The following is a 7,246-nucleotide window of genomic DNA, read 5'->3' as shown; positions in this document are numbered from 1 at the left end:
TACATTGAAACCCATTCCAAAACAGTTGTGCTAGCAAATTCATCATAGCATGTACATTCCACTGGGGTACCTATATAAGTCACAGGAACTCAAAATTACTAGGAATATCTCAGCACCTTGAAAACCCAAATATCTAAATGGGCAGAAGGTAGAATTCTGAGATCCCTCAGAATGACCTTTTCTACATTCTCAACTCAGAAGCTCAAGGAAAAGACATAGAAATAGGTTCAGGCTAGAGTCGATGGGAGTAAGTTACGAAATCACAGAACACATACAGACAAGTGGGACCTAGCAGATACTCTGATGACATCATCATTCCCAACTGCCCAGCCTTGTAGCTTTGTTGTCAATGCCAGTTCATGACTGTACTTCAGATCCCATATCCAATCATCTTATCCCATTACACATCTAATCACCCATGTGCCTGGTCCTCCCCATTCTCCCTGTGCTGTCATCAAATGTTGGCAGCTGATGCCTAATCACAAAACCTCTTAATGTCCAGCTGCCTCCATCCCACCCTACCTATAAATGCAGTCAGAAAACTGCTTTCTACACTCTGCCTTTTCCCATTACTCTGCAGCTTGAGAATACCATGGCAACCTTGACTTCTTGTAGCTAGCTTTTAGTGGCTTTCAAACTGGAGCCACCTCAATGGTTTACCCTCTTGCCCACCAAACTTCAGCTTACATTGCTTCAAGCCATGGCCCTTTCTGTCTCCATAAGCCTATCCTGCCCATTCCCACCACAAAGCTGCCTTTACCAAAAAGGAAGTCTCCTTGCCCCTAGCGACCCACCTGTCTTCCAGGATTAACTCTGATCCAATTTGTTCACTAAGGTTTCCTTAATTACTCCACCCATATATATCATTGGAATAAAAGGCTTTAGCCATTTCCTTTATCTACTATCTAAACAGATTACTTCTCTGCATGAAGTCTACCTATGACTCCCTATTGCTCACAGCATAAATTTGAATATTGTTAGAAAGGGTTCAATGTCTATTGTAAATCAACTATGTCCGGTTTTTGCATCCTTACTGTCATCTTTCTGATACATACTACATTCTCTTTCTTTTCCCAAGATGTCCTCTACCCTTCTCAGTTTAGCATTCCTTCTTTCCAAGTTACCCAAAGAAGCTCTGTACTGAAAAAATCTGGGCTGGAGAAATGCCTTAATGGTTAAAGAACAGCCATTGCTCTTGTAGAGGACCCTGATTTAGTTCCCAGTACCTATGTGGTAGCCTACAACCATCTATAGATTCAATTCCAGGTGATCCAACACCCTCTTCTGGCTTCCACAGGCACCAGATGAGCACATGGTGCACATGCATACATGCAGACAAATACTCATGCACATAAAATAAAATAAATAAATCTTTTTTAAAAAGAGCTCTGCTCTGTTAGGACTTTTGTAGACACTCCAGATTCAGGATCTTTCCCAGACCTGCCTTGATTAATGCATCTCTCAACTCAGCAGAGAAGCTTCCTTATGTGGTAGATGGTGACTAACACAGAAAACCATGACTGGTCAATATGCAGAGAATAAGAGGCTGCAGACTGTTAATCCCTAAATAGGACACCTAGATCAAACTTCTGCATCTTAATGCTTAGGGATCATTGTGGAAGAAGGGGCAGAAAGATTGAAAGAGTCCAAGGAGTGGATGACCATAAGGAAACAGAGTTTTCCAGACAGCTGAACTCACACCAAAGGTACCATCATGGACAAGTCCCAAATAAGCTCAAACCAGACAAAATACCAGTATAGATGTGGGGAAGTGGGTAAGGAACCCCACTCAATCCTACCTGAGGAACTATTAGCAACCAATGACTGCTGGTAAAGGGAGATTCAGTCTCATTTAAGGTTGCCCAAGCTCCAGTGGATAAACCCACATCAAAAGGCATTTGGAGACACAAACCTGATACTCTCTATATATAGATAGATAGATGATAGATAATAGAAAATAGAAGATAGAAGGTAGATATGTGGATAGATGATAAGTCAGTAGATGATAATAGATGATAGATGATTGATAGATAGATAGATAGATAGATATGATAGATAGATAGATAGATAGATAGATATAGATGATAGATAGATAGATGATAGATAGATGGTGATTGATAGATAATAGATAGATAGATAGATAGATAGATAGATGATAGCTAGATAGATGATAGAATACAGAATTTGAATACAGAATTTGGTGGGGGATTAGAAAGGGGGTGAAGTTATGGGAGTGGATCTAAATATGATCAAAATATATTGTGTGAAATTTACAAAATTTCAATTAAAAAAATAATTTTAAAAAGACAAAACCAAATAGCAACAACAATTACAAAATTCAAATCCTCTCACCTTTGAGTTCATATGGTACATTAGCATAGATCTTTCATAGTAATTAAATATTGTTTTGTCTCAAAAACAAATAAAATATTATATTTTAAAAGATTGTTTTGTGGCTGTAGCTTCAGTGTTTTTAACTTTTACCATAAATATTCTATTCTAATTATCAAAATGGTGTTTAATATTTTTAGATCTTTATTATTTGTATTTTGGTAGATAATAATAACTAGCATTTCAGTAGTAGTCACTATATGCCAAACACTATGAATGTTCCCTTGTCATTAGTTAATTCAGTTTCACAATAAATCTGTGAGACTGAAACAGGAATAGTAATCATCACCCTTTTTTTCACATGAAGAAACAGAAACACAGAAAAATGACTAAAACTGCAAGAGTTTACATAGTGCAGGACCAGCATTTGAACCCAGACAGTCCTACATGGGTATTGTGTTATATCCTTTCTAGGGGCTGGGTCCACAGAGAAAGCCTAAAAGAAGAATTAAAATTACACATAACCCTTGTTTAAAATTGAAGGTATATTTATTTGCCTAAATAAATACATACCTCTTTTCTCATCTTGAATGCAATCTACTCTTAATCCATTAAAGAAATTAAGATGAATTTACTATAACAAATGAGATATCACTTAAAGATGGGAGAATTGTGTAGGAGCCAGTGTTTCCAGGCTTTGACCTGAACTCTTTTGGAAATTAATTTCATCTTGAAAAAAATGTTTTATTTCTGTTTCTCTCTCTTTCTCTCACTTTTTCTCCCTCTCTCTCTCTCTCACTCACTCTCTCTCCATATTCACCACTTCCAACTCTCTCTATGGATGAGATAGTAAGAAATATCTCCTTCTTTGCTTCATACTAGAACATAAGATAATGTGGACAGTAGCTACACACAAATATGACACCGCTTAATATACTAGATTGATCTTGAGGTGAACTAATGGAAACTTCATCCCCAATCACAGGATTCAACCTTGTAATTTCTAAATAATACCTCACAGAATAGTTATAAAAGAACTTCAGAATGCCAGGCAGGTAATACATGCCTTTAATCCCAGCACTCAGGAGGCAGAGGCAGTTGGACCTCTGTGAGTTCAAGGCCAGCCTGGTCTACATAGTGAGTTCCAGGCCATTTGGGGCTACAGGGAGACCCTGTTTCAGAAAGACAAAAAAAAAAAAAACCTTCAGAATCATTACATTTTATGCTGTGGATACTACTCCACAATAAAAGTGAATAGTTTAATTCCTTACTCTCCCTCCCTCTCTCTCCTTATGAATCATAACACCACTTCATTTCAAAAATGAATTCTTACAACTCTAATAAACATTTAACCTATCCAACATCCTGTGCCTGCTGAGAAGCTCTATACCTCACCTCTGGTCACACACCCACCTTCAGATCACAAAACTGCTGTGCTCTTATGCTTCCTTAAAACAAGGAATTGGACCACATGAATTCAAGTTACTTGAGGTGTCTCCAATTCAGCCTAAAGTTAGTCATTCTGCTGGAAGACACCATTAATCAATTGCCTGTTCAGGCTTGTGAAAATTGGGCTTGGAGAATGACTAGAGTCCTTCTTGGGAATGCTAGTGGTAAAGAAAGTAAGATATGTGCACTGGATTTATCACTAAAGAGCCTCAGGTTCTATTCAACTAAGCCACTCTGAGGTTAACAGTGAAAAGAAGAAAAATTATTCTATCTCCCTCTGTTCATACATGAGGTGACAGGCTGAAAGACGGTAATTAGTTTCCCAAAACCTCACTCTTAATAGTTTGCAAGATACTGTCTCAGAAATCAGTGTTCTCTCAGCAATTATTAGGCTGCTATTTTTATTTGGGGTAGTCATTGCTACTATAATTAAGGAGTTAGCCTTATCTCCAAGGATGTATGAAAAATGATCCTGGCAGTTTAAAAAACATAGTAGATAATATCTAATATAACCACAAAGAAATAAAAGTTGAGGTATCTGTACCAGGATTAATATTTAAATTTGTTACTTTTAGGAAATAAAATCCATAAGAATAGTAAACTCAGTCTAAGGGATCTTGTTTTGATTCAGAACTACCCACCTATACAAAGTCCAAGTGTTGAGACTAAGTGCTCAGATCTTTGAACTGTTCATAATAAATCAACCTACATATTATAACCAAGGGAACAACATCCCTATGGAGTTTATTTTCCCTATAGTAAAACTTCACCAAATAAACAATGGCTTGAAGGAAGTTTCCAAATCTATTGCAATGATTTTTCTGTCATTTCCATGTCTTTTGTACCCAGTAAAAAGAAAGTACATAAAGTATCAAAAGTATGACATGCAGGGACCTTTTGCCTAAACTTTCCTGCTGAAAATTAACATTAGACAAGTAAATAAATAAAGTAATGCCACTGGGCACTAGATCTGGATCAGTAGGTGGTTGAGTACCTACCCACAGCTAAGCCACCCCACCTCTCTCATTTCACCTCTCCATTTCTCATTCTTCCTTATTTGTATTTCTACATAAAATAAGAGAGTTAATCTAGTCCACTTCCGTACCTTCCAATATTCACCTTCATGTAGTTATGCACTGTTATGAGGTTGTCTCACCAGAGAAGACCACTCAGACACACAAAATTGCCAAAAGAAAGTCTTTATAGCTGGGCTGGTGACTACACTGGGCATCTGGATCCCAAGTACATATCCAAGCCGTTTTTAGGGTAAGCTTTTGTACAGAAAAACCATATCCAGGGGTGAAAAGTTTCAGTTTCCAAGCTTAGGGGTGGAAAGTCCCCATAACAATTTTTATTTTGTAAGAGAACAATTTCTATTCTGCAAGAGCAAGCCAAGCAGAAAGTACAGAAGCCATAAATCTGCTGTTAGCAGCTGCAAAAATGTGCATGCTACCCTGTTTTCAAACCCACACCTTGATCCAATTGGGTTAAACTTTTCCATTCCCATACTTGAGCTAACTGCCTCTAGCTTTAACTATTGGGTTTATCTGGGGCCTACTTGTAACATGGCATAGCTATGGTTAGTCTTGAGGTGCCCAACAACAGTATAGTGTTCACGTATAAGATCACTTAATCTCCCTATGGTTCTGTCCCTCTGTCAACAACAACAATGGACATAATCATAAAATATGATAGGAATTTCCTCTGAAAGAGATGTTACTTGTTCATCCATACATTCATCCATCATTCAACACATACAGTACTGAGTCCTATGAAATTTCAAGAATTGTTGTAAGTACTAGAAATTAAGCAGTGTAAAAATAAGCCACTAGATCCATGAATATGGCATCCTTCATAACCCCATAAGGGCATAACAGTCCCATAAGGAAAATCAAATAGTGAATCCAGCATGTAACTCATTCCTTTGAAATAAAAAGAAAATTAAAGATGGTAAGAAATACTGGCAGGCATAACTACATGGTTAGACACTATGCTGAAGACATTACATATTTTGGCTGTTAAAAAAAAATAGAGAGATCATTAACCAAGTGGGAAACTTCCACCCTCCTGGCTAGCTTTCACACTCCAGGAAGGTGCTATGAAGGCTACAAGGAGGAAAACCATCATCAGTTGTCTTACCCAATGTTGTAACCTGCATGTTACCATAATAACTTGCCAGACAAGAGATGTCCACTCTGATGGTGATGGGATAACCAACCAGTCTCTGATTAGATTTGAGGCCTGCTCTGTAGGAAGAAATTCATGTCTAGCACTGCAAACCTGATCAAAAAAAAAAACCATCCTAAGCCATAGATTAAAATCTAATATTGTTATTTGGCAAAATGATCATGTTCTCAAACTGCCACCTAAATAATTTTTTGTACCCACAGACCTGGACTACTGTCACTTTGGCCATAAAGTTTATTTTTCAATGGGCAACAGTCAATGCAAAGGTGCACAACTGGTTTGGTAGGCTAAGGATGAGATCCTAGCAGACAGCCTGAGAAGGTGGGCTCCAACCTCCACCAGTGTAGCGGCTGTGATCTCAGCACACAGCCAGAGAGTGTTGGGTTCTGGCCTCCCTCTAGCACAGGGGCTGAGAACTCAGGGGACTGCCTGAGAGCACCCGGATCCTGCCTCCACATGGTGGGAATTTCCAAACTTTTCTCTGAGTTCCTGCTAAAAGGGGTCCAAACTTTAGAAGGAAGCCTGAGTGTAACTGACTGGAACCTGACTTTGGCTTCTGTGTGTGCTACTGAATAGCTGATCTGAAGCCATCGGTTCCCTCCAAAATAAAGCCTGAGATAACCTGAAACCTGTACCAACCAGCTTTACATAACCAATAAGGAAAGGACTCAGGCACCCTGATAATGCAAACAGAGGCATACTTCAACATTATTCTCATACCAAAATCATAAACAAAAAAAGAAATTCACATGCCAAAACCACAAAGAAAGAATAATAAAATGGAAAACCAAAACATTATGTCCCCACCAAACTCCACCAGTCCTGAAGAACAGTTCTACAAGGAGAGCCCCCTAGAGATAACCTGGGACACTGAATTTAAAGGAACAATCATAAATATGATAAAGGAATTCAGTTAATTTAAAGAACACATGAACAAACAAAACAAAGAGCTAAAAGAAGATAGGGATAAACTTCTGAATGAATTCACGAAAGAGAAACATAGAAGAAAACTTGGGCAGAAATGAATAAGTAAGTGCAAAATTCAATAAGCCAACTTGAAACAACAGGGGAGAGCCTCACCTCTAGAATGAATGAAATGGAAAACAGAATATCAACACTGGAGGATAAAGTTGAAGAATTGCACCACTCAAGCAAAGATTATGGAAAATTTTTAAAAAACCCAGGAATGGAATATGCAAGAAGTGTGGGAAAACATGAAAAGAACAAATCTATGGATCATAGGACTAGAGGAACGAGAAGAATTTCAGGTTAATGGTGT

Source organism: Nannospalax galili, unplaced genomic scaffold, assembly GCF_000622305.1.
Source record: "Nannospalax galili isolate Female #2095 unplaced genomic scaffold, S.galili_v1.0 scaffold1200, whole genome shotgun sequence".
NCBI lineage: Eukaryota > Metazoa > Chordata > Mammalia > Rodentia > Spalacidae > Nannospalax > Nannospalax galili.
This window is presented reverse-complemented; position numbering follows the sequence as displayed.